Raw genomic sequence first — 17831 nt, forward strand, 5'->3', positions numbered from 1 at the left:
GGCCTCTCAGCGTCTAGTGCCTATGGCTAGGGCCGGCTCTGAGGCCATGTATCTGGCGGTGTTTGAACTTTGAAGTTAAACAGCCACGGGGGTTAAGTAGGCAGGACCTCGGGTCGCCGCCTGCAAGAATGCTGTAGTGAGCAGGAAAATATTTTTTCCTGTCTACAGCGTTGGGCCTGTTTTGATAGTGGGCCTGGAGCTGCAGCTCCATCAGCCCCATTGCTAATCCGGCCCTGTACATACCCTCGTATAGTCTACAAATTGCTTTACAATATAAATGATTGGTTTGAGTGAGTTTGCATTACCCCCTAGTGGTGAAATCAGCCAGTGTCAGATGAGGTGGAGGTGTTGGCTCACACCCTAGGAATAGACGCTTGTTGCGCTCATACAAGGCACCATCACATAGCTGTTAGGTCTGTTGGAAGATCCCTACACAGTCCTGACTTTTTCAAACCTGACAAGTGCCTGGATTCGGATGGTCTTCACAAGGGACAGTAGTTTTAAGTGATGGGATGTTTTATTAAGAGTGGTTTTAAGCCGCAAGCCAGAATCCTGCATAGTATCTTATATATACTGTAGTTCTCAACTTGTGGTCCAAGTTTGAACTTGATAGCATGAATGATGATGTAGGTGCGTCTGGACAGAAGGCATTATGTGGGAGAGGGAAGTCCATCTTTTAGAGTATTTCTGAAATTCAGAAGCTTTATAAACTAAGATGTCAAAACCATCTCTATGTCAGTTTTCTAACATGTTCTTTTGCAGAACGTGCAGCCCTTTCTGCTAGTCTATTGGACTGTGAATAGCGAGGACTGCTGGTGACATGTGAGATGTTCCATTCACTGGTGATAGTCTGGAAATCACCACTCATGAACTGCATGGCATTGTCAGTAGTAAGTAGATTGCGTGGTAAGCCTTATGCAGAAAAGTGTCTTTTCATTTTGTTGATGACTGTGGCACGTGTTAGTTTGGGAAAATAATCTATCTTGTACTAACTGAAATATGTATCTCCACAAACACAAGGTGCTCTTTCTGCCTCCATTCACAGAGATCTGCAGCAGAGATGGACCAAGGGATGGAGAGTGAACGGTTCCTTGAGCTTTGCAGGGGGCACAGACAGCGACAATCCAATCAGTTTCAGCAGTCATAGAGTGCCAGAATGCTTTTGTTTGCCACAGGAATTGCAGCATTTTTTGAAAGCAAGACATTTGTGGTGTACATGGGATTGGCAAAAGCCGCAATTCACAGATTGTGCATTTTGAAGCACATGTTGCCAGAGGTCACATAAAGAAGTCTTTTAACCTCCATTGCACTTTTATTGGACTGCTCATGCATCTTGCATATGTGTATAGTAGTGATGAGCGGGTTCGGTTTCTCGGAAACCGAACCCCCCCGAACTTCACGCTTTTACACGGGTCCGAGGCAGACTCGGATCTTCCCGCCTTGCTCGGCTAACCCGAGCGCGCCCGAACGTCATCATCCCGCTGTCGGATTCTCGCGAGGCTCGTATTCTATCGCGAGACTCGGATTCTATATAAGGAGCCGCGCGTCGCCGCCATTTTCACACGTGCATTAAGATTGATAGGGAGAGGACGTGGCTGGCGTCCTCTCCGTTTAGAATAGAAATAGATAGTGAGAGTGAGACACTTGATTTACTGGAGCTTAGGAGTACTCAGAGAGTGCAGAGTTTACTAGTGACTGACCAGTGACCACCAGTGCAGTTTTATTATTATTTAATATAATCCGTTCTCTGCCTGAAAAAAAACGATACACAGTGACACAGTATACCATATCTGTGCTCAGCCTCAGTGTGCTGCATCATCTATGTATATCTGACTGTGCTGAGTGCTCACTGCTCACACAGCTTAATTGTGGGGGAGACTGGGGAGCAGTTATAGCAGGAGTACATATATTTAACAGTGCACACTTTTGCTGCCAGAGTGCCACTGCCAGTGTGACTGACCAGTGACCAGTGACCACCAGTATATTGTGATTGTCTGCCTGAAAAAGTTAAACACTCGTCGTGTGGTGTTTTTATTCTATAAACGCATTCTGCTGACAGTGTCCAGCAGGTCCGTCATTATATAATATATACCTGTCCTGCAGTAGTGATATATATATATTTTTTAAATCATTATCATCCAGTCTATACTAGCAGCAGACGCAGTACGGTAGTCCACGGCTGTAGCTACCTCTGTGTCGGCAGTCGCTCGTCCATAATTGTATACCTACCTGTGGTGGTTTTTTTTTTTCTATCTTCTTCATACTAGTAGTTAACTTTAGGAGTCTGCAGTGCTGACAGTGTCCAGCAGGTCCGTCATTATATAATATATACCTGTCCGGCTGCAGTAGTGATATATATATATTTTTTATATCATTATCATCCAGTCTATATTAGCAGCAGACGCAGTACGGTAGTCCACGGCTGTAGCTACCTCTGTGTCGGCAGTCGCTCGTCCATCCATAATTGTATACCACCTACCTGTTGTGTTTTTTTTTTCTATCTTCTTGATACTAGTAGCTTACTTTAGGAGTCTGCAGTGCTGACAGTGTCCAGCAGGTCCGTCATTATATAATATATACCTGTCCGGCTGCAGTAGTGATATATATATATATTTTTTATATCATTATCATCCAGTCTATATTAGCAGCAGACGCAGTACGGTAGTCCACGGCTGTAGCTACCTCTGTGTCGGCAGTCGCTCGTCCATCCATAATTGTATACCACCTACCTGTTGTGTTTTTTTTTTTCTATCTTCTTGATACTAGTAGCTTACTTTAGGAGTCTGCAGTGCTGACAGTGTCCAGCAGGTCCGTCATTATATAATATATACCTGTCCGGCTGCAGTAGTGATATATATATATTTTTTATATCATTATCATCCAGTCTATATAGCAGCAGATGCAGTACGGTAGTCCATGGCTGTAGCTACCTCTGTGTCGGCAGTCGCTCGTCCATCCATAATTGTATACCACCTACCTGTGGTGTTTTTTTTCTTTCTATCTTCTTGATACTAGTAGCTTACTTTAGGAGTCTGCAGTGCTGACAGTGTCCAGCAGGTCCATCATTATATAATATATACCTGTCCGGCTGCAGTAGTGATATATATATATTTTTTATATCATCATCATCCAGTCTATATTAGCAGCAGACGCAGTACGGTAGTCCACGGCTGTAGCTACCTCTGTGTCGGCAGTCGCTCGTCCATCCATAATTGTATACCACCTACCTGTGGTGTTTTTTTTTCTATCTTCTTGATACTACTAGTAGCTTACTTTAGGAGTCTGCAGTGCTGCTGACAGTGTCCAGCAGGTCCGTCATTATATAATATATACCTGTCCGGCTGCAGTAGTGATATATATATATTTTTTATATCATTATCATCCAGTCTATATTAGCAGCAGACGCAGTACGGTAGTCCACGGCTGTAGCTACCTCTGTGTCGGCAGTCGCTCGTCCATCCATAATTGTATACCACCTACCTGTGGTGTTTTTTTTTCTTTCTATCTTCTTGATACTAGTAGCTTACTTTAGGAGTCTGCAGTGCTGACAGTGTCCAGCAGGTCCGTCATTATATAATATATACCTGTCCGGCTGCAGTAGTGATATATATATATTTTTTATATCATTATCATCAAGTCTATATTAGCAGCAGACGCAGTACGGTAGTCCACGGCTGTAGCTACCTCTGTGTCGGCAGTTGCTCGTCCATCCATAAGTATACTAATATCCATCCATCTCCATTGTTTACCTGAGGTGCCTTTTAGTTGTGCCTATTAAAATATGGAGAACAAAAATGTTGAGGTTCCAAAAATAGGGAAAGATCAAGATCGACTTCCACCTCGTGCTGAAGCTGCTGCCACTAGTCATGGCCGAGACGATGAATTGCCATCAATGTCGTCTGCCAAGGCCGATGCCCAATGTCATAGTACAGAGCATGTAAAATCCAAAACACCAAATATCAGTAAAAAAAGGACTCAAAAATCTAAAATAAAATTGTCGTCGGAGAAGCGTAAACTTGCCAATGTGCCATTTACCACACGCAGTGGCAAGGAACGGCTGAGGCCCTGGCCTATGTTCATGGCTAGTGGTTCAGCTTCACATGAGGATGGAAGCACTCAGCCTCTCGCTAGAAAAATGAAAAGACTCAAGCTGGCAAAAGCACAGCAAAGAACTGTGCGTTTTTCGAAATCACAAATCCACAAGGAGAGTCCAATTGTGTCGTTTGCGATGCCTGACCTTCCCAACACTGGACGTGAAGAGCATGCGCCTTCCACCATTTGCACGCCCCCTGCAAGTGCTGGAAGGAGCACCCGCAGTCCAGTTCCTGATAGTCAGATTGAAGATGTCAGTGTTGAAGTACACCAGGATGAGGAGGATATGGGTGTTGCTGGCGCTGGGGAGGAAATTGACCAGGAGGATTCTGATGGTGAGGTGGTTTGTTTAAGTCAGGCACCCGGGGAGACACCTGTTGTCCGTGGGAGGAATAGGGCCATTGACATGCCTGGTGAAAATACCAAAAAAATCAGCTCTTCGGTGTGGAAGTATTTCACCAGAAATGCGGACAACATTGGTCAAGCCGTGTGTTGCCTTTGTCAAGCTGTAATAAGTAGGGGTAAGGACGTTAACCACCTCGGAACATCCTCCCTTATACGTCACCTGCAGCGCATTCATCATAAGTCAGTGACAAGTTCAAAAACTTTGGGCGACAGCGGAAGCAGTCCACTGACCAGTAAATCCCTTCCTCTTGTAACCAAGCTCACGCAAACCACCCCACCAACTCCCTCAGTGTCAATTTCCTCCTTCCCCAGGAATGCCAATAGTCCTGCAGGCCATGTCACTGGCAATTCTGACGAGTCCTCTCCTGCCTGGGATTCCTCCGATGCATCCTTGCGTGGAACGCCTACTGCTGCTGGCGCTGCTGTTGTTGCTGCTGGGAGTCGATGGTCATCCCAGAGGGGAAGTCGTACTCGTAAGACCACTTTTACTACTTCCACCAAGCAATTGACTGTCCAACAGTCCTTTACGAGGAAGATGAAATATCACAGCAGTCATCCTGCTGCAAAGCGGATAACTGAGGCCTTGGCATCCTGGGCGGTGAGAAACATGGTTCCGGTATCCATCATTACTGCAGAGCCAACTAGAGACTTGTTGGAGGTACTGTGTCCCCGGTACCAAATACCATCTAGGTTCCATTTCTCTAGGCAGGCGATACCGAAAATGTACACAGACCTCAGAAAAAGACTCACCAGTTTCCTAAAAAATGCTGTTGTACCCAATGTCCACTTAACCACGGACATGTGGACAAGTGGAGCAGGGCAGGCTCAGGACTATATGACTGTGACAGCCCACTGGGTAGATGTATGGACTCCCGCCGCAAGAACAGCAGCGGCGGCACCAGTAGCAGCATCTCGCAAACGCCAACTCTTTCCTAGGCAGGCTACGCTTTGTATCACCGCTTTCCAGAATACGCACACAGCTAAAAACCTCTTACGGCAACTGAGGAAGATCATCGCAGAATGGCTTACCCCAATTGGACTCTCCTGTGGATCTGTGGCATCGGACAACGCCCGCAATATTGTGTGTGCATTAAATATGGGCAAATTCCAGCACGTCCCATGTTTTGCACATACCTTGAATTTGGTGGTGCAGAATTATTTAAAAAACGAGAGGGGCGTGCAAGAGATGCTGTCGGTGGCCAGAAGAATTGCGGGACACTTTCGGCGTACAGGCACCTTGTACAGAAGACTGGAGCAACACCAAAAACGCCTGAACCTGCCCTGCCATCATCTGAAGCAAGAAGTGGTAACGAGGTGGAATTCAACCCTCTATATGCTTCAGAGGTTGGAGGAGCAGCAAAAGGCCATTCAAGCCTATACAACTGAGCACGATATAGGAGGTGGAATGCACCTGTCTCAAGCGCAGTGGAGAATGATTTCAACGTTGTGCAAGGTTCTGCAACCTTTTGAACTTGCCACACGTGAAGTCAGTTCAGACACTGCCAGCCTGAGTCAGGTCATTCCCCTCATCAGGCTTTTGCAGAAGAAGCTGGAGACATTGAAGGAGGAGCTAACACAGAGCGATTCCGCTAGGCATGTGGGACTTGTGGATGGAGCCCTTAATTCGCTTAACAAGGATTCACGGGTGGTCAATCTGTTGAAATCAGAGCACTACATTTTGTCCACCGTGCTCGATCCTAGATTTAAAACCTACCTTGGATCTCTCTTTCCGGCAGACACAAGTCTGCTGGGGTTCAAAGAACTGCTGGTGACAAAATTGTCAAGTCAAGCGGAACGCGACCTGTCAACATCTCCTCCTTCACATTCTCCCGCAACTGGGGGTGCGAGGAAAAGGCTCAGAATTCCGAGCCCACCCGCTGGCGGTGATGCAGGGCAGTCTGGAGCGACTGCTGATGCTGACATCTGGTCCGGACTGAAGGACCTGCCAACGATTACGGACATGTCGTCTACTGTCACTGCATATGATTCTCTCCCCATTGAAAGAATGGTGGAGGATTATATGAGTGACCGCATCCAAGTAGGCACGTCAGACAGTCCGTACTTATACTGGCAGGAAAAAGAGGCAATTTGGAGGCCCTTGCACAAACTGGCTTTATTCTACCTAAGTTGCCCTCCCACAAGTGTGTACTCCGAAAGAGTGTTTAGTGCCGCCGCTCACCTTGTCAGCAATCGGCGTACGAGGTTACATCCAGAAAATGTGGAGAAGATGATGTTCATTAAAATGAATTATAATCAATTCCTCCGTGGAGACATTGACCAGCAGCAATTGCCTCCACAAAGTACACAGGGAGCTGAGATGGTGGATTCCAGTGGGGACGAATTGATAATCTGTGAGGAGGGGGATGTACACGGTGATATATCGGAGGATGATGATGAGGTGGACATCTTGCCTCTGTAGAGCCAGTTTGTGCAAGGAGAGATTAATTGCTCCTAGATGGGCCAGGTGTTTGTGTCGGCCACTTGGGTCGCTGAGCTTAGTCATCCAGCGACCTCGGTGCAAATTTTAGGACTAAAAATAATATTGTGAGGTGTGAGGTGTTCAGAATAGACTGAAAATGAGTGGAAATTATGGTTATTGAGGTTAATAATACTTTGGGATCAAAATGACCCCCAAATTCTATGATTTAAGCTGTTTTTTAGGGTTTTTTGAAAAAAACACCCGAATCCAAAACACACCCGAATCCGACAAAAAAAATTCGGTGAGGTTTTGCCAAAACGCGTTCGAACCCAAAACACGGCCGCGGAACCGAACCCAAAACCAAAACCCGAAAAATTTCCGGTGCTCATCACTAGTGTATAGTAGTATCCAGTGCTAATTCCTTCTCATGTAATAAACGTGCATGAGTAACTAATTATAAGTTCCGCAAACTATCCTGTCCCTGATGAGCTCACTTGCTAATGCATCATAATCACATTTCTTTGCTCATAGTTTCAATCTGGCAGCATATCACTGGATACTCTCAGAGGGCATCTTTCCATTATAAAAATGTTCACTGGTAAGCATACTGTATCTCATCAAGTTTTTTTATTAGTGCCTCTGGATCCTCTTGATCCTGCACCTCTGAACAGACAAATGTGTCTGCTTTGTTGACAGCCTCAGATAGGCTGGGCAAGAAATATGCCTGTCATTTGTTTGACTTCTCTGAGAGTCCTGCACAGCAGCATACATGCCATTCCTTCTTTAACTTCAGCCATTCATCCGCGATAGTGTTGTCGAAAACCAGCGGGTCTATGCATCAGAGACCTTGTGCCATCATAGCCAAACATCTGACACCATGTAAAGTGGCCTGTGTGCAAATCACCCCAGGACTCTGGGGAACTGTAGATGTGTGTCTTTATTACCTGCAAGTCACATTGAACAATGTCCACAGCAGCTTTCCTGTAATAACAAAAGCTTCCTGGGTAACAAAACACTAATTATGTCAAGCGGATAACAGTGATGCAATCCACATACAGCATACATCTACTGCACACCATTAATGCTCTCCTAGATCCTGCTCAGGGAAACTTTTACTATACCGGCAGATGACAGCAAATATTTTATTCTTTAAAGAAATCATTTAGTAAGTGTAACATATTGTTCTATAACATAATAAGAATACAGACAGGTTTACTGGTAGTCATTTTGTAGACTGTGTATACAGTAGCTATTTAATATAACATGAGCTAAAAATCAATAATATATAATAATATAAAGTCTGTATAAATGTCAGTGATGTTAAAAAGACTAATAGCAAAAATGACAATGAGCATCTGTAAACTTTATAAGTTCTAATTAGCAACTCATATAAAACCGAGAAAGTATCTAAAGCAAAACGTATCACTGTTTTCATAAAATATTTAGTGGTTTGGTTACACAAATACTTTACTTCTGTCTCTAATAGTCCTTAGACAAATTGCTGTTGCATCCCGAGAAACAGAACTAGCCTTCATTAATTCAGAACAAGGCACATAGAGAAGGTGAGTTAGTGGAATGCTTGGATTTACAACTAATTAAAGGGTAGAAAAACATAATCATTTGCATTTCACATTTCTTTGAACAAATTCAGCTTGTTCTATGGTCAGTATATTTCATACAGAAGAAATGCGCATTTCTGTTAAATGTCAGAAACATCACTGCAGAGGGATCAACAATTATGCAGGAACCAATTAGTGCTCAGATAATTTGTGGATGTCCCTCTCTGATAACAACTTGTTAACCAGGGAAGATACAGTCATTAGAAAATCTGCGTAAAAACCGACAAGGTAAAACAAACACTGAAAAATGACTGAAGTGGCCGCAGTTGTTAAATGACAATCTATTCACAAGCCATTAATCATAGCCTGGAATCACTCATTGTCTGGGCTGAGATATGGTTTAATTAACTATATTTGTCCTTTTAAAGGGGAAAGGTTATAATGAATTATGGTTTATGCGACAGCAGTGTGCCTGTGCAGTTTTTTTTTTTAATATGGAAAAGCATTATGAAAATAACAATATAACAAATAAAGTGCTGCAGAATTTCTGCAGCCTCGTTGCAGAGCAGCAATAGACACATATGCCATACAGTGCAATTATATCCTTTGTTCCGATTCCATTGATGCATAAAGAAACCCTCATTTTACGACCCTAATTTTATACATTGATAGGTTTTACACCTTCTTCCATGGTCCCCTCATTCATTTCAGTTGACCTAGCGGCATGACCTGAGAGTGATTTGGACGTTTGTATCATTGAGAGAATACACTTACATCTTCCCAACAGGTATATAGTGTTACAATAAAAAAAAACACCCTAATACATTTGTGGGCCATGTAGACCAGCATATATACAAATATGCCTGTTAGGATGCGTATATTTTGCACCTAGTATATGGCAAGCAGAGGCATGTCTATAATGGGTGCAGTTGTACAGTATATGGGGCCCTGAGTCCAGGGGGCCCACACTGATCACTCTGCACCCATTGCTTTACTTACCTACTGACAGCCACTTTCACAGATCTCCAGCATTCCTTTTAGAAATATCACACCAGAGCTATATTTTTGAAGTAATCAAAAGAATGATAATGCTGTTTTGAAACTTCCACACAATTACATAAGACCCCTAGAGCCACTAGGGAGGTTCATATTCCTATAACAACCATCCATTGTTCCCTTAGTGTTTTATACACACAGGTACTTAGGATGCTGCCAGGTCTTAAACCGCCAGGCAGTAATATCATTCCTGGTACTTGAACTCACAACCCCACACATTGCATCAGGAGATCGCAGGATATAGCTAGAGAAGTAATGCAGAATAATTCTAATATGGCAGTCAGATAATACTAACACACTTTAAGTAATAACAGGGTTCTCCAAAGGCAATGAAAAAGGTAGTATCCACAGCAAGGTAGATGAACTCAGTTCCAAATCCAAACAGTAACTACTAATGAAGCAGCAGTAATAAGGTATCTTGGTTCATGTAAGCCACTGATAGTAAAATACAAAGATACAGGCACTTAGCTGAAAGGAATAGGGCTGGAAGCCTGGTCAGGGCATCAGCAACAAGACTCCATAAAATCAGCAGCCAGGAACAGGGACCGAATGACAAGGCTCCAGAAAGAAACTATCAACAGCAATGAAGCACGCAACTCGCAGGCTATTACATTTCACCCCCAGTGTCTGTAGCGCTGCGATGGGAAAAATTACAATGATACACAAACAGTTCAATGCAAAGTGGTACAAACAGAGAGCAGTACTAGGGTAATAACAAAAAGCTTAAATATTTAAGCAACAATGGGTGGGATGTATTGTAGCCGAAAATGCAGGTAAGACTACAGTTTTCTGAGTTTTGGCTGCATTCCCATATGTACTGGCCTGGTGAGTAAAGACATCCAGCCAGACCTAGCATTGTGTGACTTCTTTCTTTTCCCTAAAGTCAAATCTGTACTCAAGAGAACCTGTTTTGCACCGGTTACTGAGGTAAAGAAGAAGCTGACAGATAATGAGCTACATCACGGCCTTGACCAATGGAAAATAAAATACAGCAGTGTGTGGATGCAGGGGATCAGCTAGATTTACCAACATTCAAAATCCAGATGGTCAAAATCCTGACAACGATTGACCAATGGTCAAAATACCGACATGTTCAAAATACTGACATGGTCAAAAAAACAACATTTAAAAAGGGCAAAAAGTAAACACGACTTTTTATAATATTTTTGTGTGTATGTCGACATAGGTCATCATGGACACCGTATAACTGTACCACGTCCCCTCGCATGGCTCGCTGTGCTCGCCATACTTTGGGCCCGGTGCCTCGCTGCGCACGCCACACTATTATATTCCCCCTCCATGTCCACTGGGATGGTAAAGTGTGAACAAGCCGGTTTCAATGAAAAAATAATGAAAAAATTCATGTCAATTTAACCTGTCAACATTTTAAGAGTCGGTATTTTGACCATGTCGACATTTTGACCATGTTGGTATTTTGACCATGTTGGTATTTTGACCATCGGTCAATGGTTTTCAGTATTTTGACTGTCGGGATTTTGATTGTAGGTAATTTGACTGCATCCCAGATGCAGAAGGGAAGGACATAGAAGGGGAACGGAGTTAAAATGTACTTAATATAATTAAACGTAACTCATAGTATCAGTTTCGTTATTTAATAGCCACACCTCATATGTCACAAGCTTCTTAATCTTTAGCCGCAATAAACTCTGTTCCGCCTGTATGAGGATCCACTAATTGACTTCGGTGTAAAGTCGCGCCTTTGAAAAATATTATTACACGCCTGTTTGGAAACCAATAAAACGTAAACAATGAAAAAAAGCATGCAAATCCATTTCTCTGAAATCTGTACAAAACATGCTTTAATTGCCAGGAACTGTCCTGAATCAAAACAAATGGCGCAGTACAGGATGTCTGCACTTGCTTTACTTATTTGTAGTTTAAAATGACAAAACACGGCATGAAAATAATAAATGAATGCATTGCCTGCCGCACTACTAGCATCGCCCCGGCGTAATGAGAAGTAAAACATCACTCTGTATGTTTTTTAGATTTGTGTCAGGACTGTGCAATTTCAATATGAAAGGAAAGTTTTCAAATCAAACATTTCCCCTATTTGAAGAAACAAAATGCAGCGCTGGGTAAAATATGCGAGGCCAATTAGAGGTGTTGCCTGAAGATAGATTACCATAATAATCCCTCATGGGAAACTGTGTTTATGATGATTTCAAATCATTTGTGCCTGATCAATATTAGTTTACCTTTTTTTGACTTTTTTTATGGAAACAACTGTTTATTGTGTTGCGTTTTTTTTAAATAACATTACAAAATGTAGAAAACAATATAGTCCCAATATCTACAGTATCTAATAGAAACAGAATGCGGAGGGCAGATTGGTCTCGTTAGTCATCCTTTTTTTAGCTCATTACTGGGTCATCCTTCTGAGAGAGCTGTCATCTCATACATGTTAACATTCACTTGTTGATGATCTTGTCCTACAGTCTATATGGTGAGACCTGCTGGTGGACACATTTCCTGTTAAAAAATACACTCAATCTATATGGCTGACTAATGCAGCACATTGCGCGTCAGATGTTCTGCCGACACACAGTATACATTCTGTCCACACTTTCCAGCACTCCAATCCTGAAATGTTACATGCAACGATGACTGATGGGAATGATCAAAACAGTCTCTGTACAGGGCTCACATATACTGGCACTATTCAAATAAGCATCAATAATTATAATGATTCCATAAAGCATTTCATTTACAACCGGTGCCCGACTATAGGCCTAGAAGAAAATCATTCATTATCAGTTTATTGCTGCAGTCTCAGATGTAATAAATTATGCAGCATTTGTAGCATATATACTGTGGCATATGCAGTGACATCACTAGGATGGGGGGGGGGGTGCGGGCCGCACCAGGTGTGTCACCCTTGGAAGCGGTGGCACCAAAATGCCAGCTATACCGCAGTGACAGGAGCCGGGTGCTGCAGTGTGACATTCTCCTGCAACACTCGGCTCCTGTCATAGGGGAGAAACCGACAGTGCAGGCACTAGTCTCGGGGCAGCCCAGCATCTCCGTGGGTGCTGGGCACACCCCCACAGTGATGTCATCGGTATTCCCCATGCGGCTATGGGCCCATATTGGTCACTTGCGCTGGAAGTGCACGTGGGTGGTGGTGGTGGGGGGTTTCACCCGGTGATACCTCTGGCATATGTTTTGTAATGTTAAATATACTATTATATATACAATCTATACTGTATATATTTATAAAGGATTTCAGAAATAAGTTTGTCTTGTGTCAGGTATAGGATACATAAGCATTCTGAGGGGTCTATTCGTCAATTTAATTATCAGCGGCAGGGTGGCCCATGATAATTAAGTTTCCAACTAATTACCATTGGCATACAAAACAGAGTGGGGACAACTGATCCGAATAAGGAGCTGACAGCCAGTGGAGGGATCTGGGAAATAACACCATCTTTAATAGCGAAGGTTCCCACTGACAAGCTCCGAAAATGTTGTATTTTCAGAGCTTGATGAATTTAGGCCCCCGGGCCAGATCAGGTCTGAAACGTAAGATATCCGTTACATCTCCAACATTACCTTTATAGCCCAGAATAGGCAATTTTCCCTGTGATGCAGTAGAGATGTCCCCAGGAACAAGGTGTGGGTGCACATGCACAGTAGCCTCGGGCACAATGTCAGAGTCTACTGCACTGCGGAGATTGGGAAGCTTGATCGAAGATTCACACAAGCCCCTCCTCTTTGAAACCGCCTCTAAGAGGATCAGAGACATGACAACATTTTTTCCTGATTTTTTTAAACTTGTTTAGAATACAACAAACTATTGTATTCTTCATACCCGACAACTTTGGAGAGCCAGAATTCGGGACAGAGAGCATTGCAAAGTCATGTTGATGGTATAGCCACATCCAGGGATAATGCATAACACTTTTGAAGTGTTAGTCTGGGTCTCACATTCAATAATTGCGGTGCCTACCACTGACCCATGAGACAAAGCTGTTCCAGAATGGTGGGAGAGAGCCCTTAGATTCTCACTGTCCCACCTAAATCAAAGCTCTTATTGTTTGAATATATACATTACTCAATAAGTAGGGTAACAATATAATTACCATGTGAAATCATTATGTATTTGCTTGAATCTTTCAAAAATGTTGGTGCACATCTTTAAAGACCCTGATCTGGTACCACACCATATATAATGCTCTCAACTTGAACACATCCATATTATAAAGCTGCTAGTGAAGCCAGAATTGTATTATATTGTTATAGTTACATTGGTTTTTGAGTCATACAGCAGTGTAACCATTTATCCCTTTGGCTGCTGAGGGGTTTTTCACCCCTGTGCTGAGGCCATTTTTCTGCATTTGGATTCATCACATTCCAACATCTACATCACTGATATTTATGTTTTATGCTGTACACCAATTATACTTTTTTTTCCCCAGAAGACATTACAATTTCAGAAAATAACATTTGTCTTTTTGCTCTGCCTAACAGGTAAAATAAAATGTAACCAAAATCACCCAAAAAATATGGGGGCAGATGTATTAACCTGCCACTGACCTCACAGAACATCCTGTCCACTGCAACCCTGTCCACTACCACATAACTCAACCTAAGGATGATAGGTAAGGGCAATTTACTTAACTTAATTATTTTTCTCAATTTGGCCTAGGGATGTTATGAAAACAATGCAGATACTATAGGTTATTCAAGAAAGTTTGGGAATCACTCAGAGGCGTAATTATCATGGGGCGAGCAGGGCATGTACCCTGGGTGCTATGGCAGGCCCAGCAGAGGGGGGCTCCATCGGCCCTTGCACGACCACATGCCCCACTGTGCCACAATTGTGCCACGCTCCCTATCTGATTTGTCATGCTCCCTGTCTGATGAGCTGAGCGCCGGAGTTTCAGCCTGCTGCCTGCCTCACACACAGTCCCCGCTGACTCCCAGCTTCCAGAAGATAAGGAGTGGTGACAGGATTAGGAGTAGGGGGTTGGTGTGACACACAAGAGAGGCTTAGAAGTGTGTGTGTGTGTGTGTGTGTGTGTGTGTGGGGGGGGGGGGATAAGACACACAGAGAGACATAGAATGAAGGGAGCAGGATACACACTGAGAGACATAGAATAAAGTGGGGGGGTGGAAGACACAGAATGAAGTTGGGGAGGCTGTTTCACACAGAAGGAAAAGAGGATGAGAAGACGCAGGGGAGATGATAATGTGTAGAGAGATAATGCAGTGGGAGATGATGGTTTTAAGAGAGGCGACGCAGGAGGGAGATGATGGTGGGCAGAGAGATGACCCAAGGTGGGAAATGATGGTGTGCAGAGAGACATTGCAGGGGGGAGGTGAGCTGAGAGATGATGTAGGGGTAGGTGATGGTGTGCAGAGAGATGACGCAGGGGGAGATGATGGTGTGCTGAGAGATGACGCAGGGGGAGATGATGGTGTGCTAAGAAAGATGCATTGGGAGGTGATGGTGTGCTCAGAGATGACGCAAGGGGTAGGTGATGGTGTGCTGAGAGATGACACAGGAGGTAGTTGATGGTGTGCTGAATGATGACACAGGGGGTAGGTGATGGTGTGCTGAGAGACATCGCAGGGGGAGGTGATCATGTGCTAAGAGAGCTGTTGTAGGGGGAGGTGATGGTGTGCTGAGAGAGGTTGCAGGGGGTAGGTGATAAGGTGCTGAGAGACAATGCAAGGGGAGATGATGGTGTGCTGAGAGATGTCGCAGGGGGAGGTGATGGTGTGCTGAAGAAGACGCATTGGGAGGTGATGGTGTGCTCAGAGATGACACAGGGGATAGGTGATGGTGTGCTGAGAGACGTTGCAAGGGGTAGGTGATGGTGTGCTGAGATACGTCACAGGGGGTAGGTGATGGTGTGCTGAGTGATGACACGGGGTAGGTTATGGTGTGCTGGGAGACGTCGCAGGGGGTAGGTGATGGTGTGCTTAGAGATTTTGCAGGGAATAGGTGATGGTGTGCTGAGTGAAGACACGGGGAGATGATTATGTTCTGAGTGACGACACAGGAGGAGGCGATGGAGTGCTGAGATGTGATACAGGGTGTAATTGATGGTGTGCTGAGGGACATCGCAGGGGGAGGTGATTGTGTGCTGCGAGATGTCGTAGGGGAAGGTGATGGTGTGCTGAGAGACGTCGCAGGGGGAGGTGATGGTGTGCTGAGAGGTGTCACAGGAGGAGGTGATGGTGTGACTGAGAGATGACACAAGGGGGAGATGATGGTGTGGCTGAGAGATGCAGGGGGAGATGGTGTGGCTGAGAGACGCAGGAGCAGGATGTGACACGGGCAGGATGTGAGTCTGGATGAACCTCTGTTGTATGATGGTGACCTTGATAATATTTCTACAAAAACAGGCATTTTCTGGACGATGTGATCTCCTACATGAATAGTAAACACCAACTGAAGAACCCGTCTGCCTTAGAGGATACATTTCTTCAGAGGTTTCACATTGTGAGGAACTATCATATAGGTAAGATGCATGTGGAAATTAAAAGAATGTTGCCAGTGTGACTTGAAACAGGTGGCGTGTTATGCGGGTCATTCCGACCTGATCGCACGCTGCAGTTGTTCGCAGCGCAGCGATTGGGTCAGAACTGCGCATGCGCTGACGCCGCAGTGCACCAGCGCATGCCAGATGGCCGAAGGTCGTCGTTACCTAGCGATCGCCTCTGCCTGATTGACAGGCAGACGCGTTTGCTGGGCAGGAAGGGGCGGCATCGCAGCATTTAGTGGGGGGCGGGACTCAGCGGCTGTGTGATGTCGCACGCAGCCGCTGTGACCCGGGGCAGTGACGAGTTACTCCTGGACAGCCGTAGGAGCTGCGCTGGCCGGGAGTTACTCTTCAAGTACAAAAGCATCGCCACTGTGCGATGCTTTTGTACTTGTGTGGGGGGGCTGGGCTGACATGCGGGGCGGACTAGCCCTGTGCTTGGCATCCCCGCACATGTCTGGGATGATGATCGTAGCTGTGCTAAATTTAGCACAGCTACGATCAACTTGAAATGACCCCCTATGTGTGCATGCTCCATTTTCAGTGGCCACGCCCCTTATGATATGTGGCCACATAATTTTCATTTTTTGGGTCTTTTTTTAAGTTGGGGGGGGGGGGGGGGGGGCCAGGGAGCAAACATAATTTTTTCATGGGCTCTGAAAAACCTAGTTATGCCTCTGGAATCACTGCCTTAATCCATACTTTAATTATTTTTTTTTTTTACTAAACCATATTCCCATTTAGTCCGTACTGCTAATCTGGACCAATGGTTAATGTAATTGTTTTATAGGACCCCCCTCGAAGCAGCCTATAATCAGTTTTGTATCTGCAGATGACAAGACCCGCTCATTGCCAGCAGTGAAGGGGTTAAAATAGCTTGCAATAAAATAATGCAAAAACTATTTTAAAAGCTTTTCTTGATATTGGGCACGTGATACCAGGACTTGGCAAAAGCTTTGTTTTCATTTGTAAAACTTAGATGGTAAATTTGTTATAGATGCTTAAATCTAATTATCAACTACTGTTAAAAGCACAATCATTCAATAACGCATAACATTGTAGCACGACAAACTAACGTTGTATAATAATGAATTGTTCATTCTTGTGAGCATTTTAAAATGCTGACGTTCCCATTGAAATTTTGTTGCGTATACTGTACATGCACATCATCAACCCAAGTGCACTGTGAGTTATGATATGTTTATGGTTATTATGCGGTTTTGTAATTTTAAATACCCCTCTCTAGTAATTATTGAAGAACACGTAATGCTATATTTCTCATTACTATGCATCAAAGGTTGTGCGTTAGCTCAATAATATACTGTATTTGAGTAACTGTAGTGTTTATATACAGTAACATGCTTTCTTGAAGAAGGAGTTTGGTCTCCAACCAGGCAAAGAAAAAGGATAATTTATGAATATGCAAAGTTTTAAACATGCAGTACAAATGGCCTCTTGTGATGTTGTGTCCTCCCATGCTCAATTAAACATTCAACCAGTCTCCTATCCTTTAAACGTGCTCCCTAAAACAAATTATTTAACTCAAGCCAACATCCCCTTCACTTAATGGTCCCCACACATCAGTAATAAATTGCTGCAATATCCAGATCCCCTGACAACCAGGTCAGGAAATTGGGAATATTAAACATGTTTTAAAATCCTAATTCCCTGATCCCAAACAAAAACAGCTGGGATCGGCAAATCAGGCATTTTTTAACATGCTTCATTTCCGGGATTTCCCAGCATATCTGGTCAGCGGAACGGTGGTGCCGGCAGGTCGAGACGATT

This window comes from Pseudophryne corroboree, chromosome 1 (assembly GCF_028390025.1).
Source record: "Pseudophryne corroboree isolate aPseCor3 chromosome 1, aPseCor3.hap2, whole genome shotgun sequence".
Taxonomy (NCBI): domain Eukaryota; kingdom Metazoa; phylum Chordata; class Amphibia; order Anura; family Myobatrachidae; genus Pseudophryne; species Pseudophryne corroboree.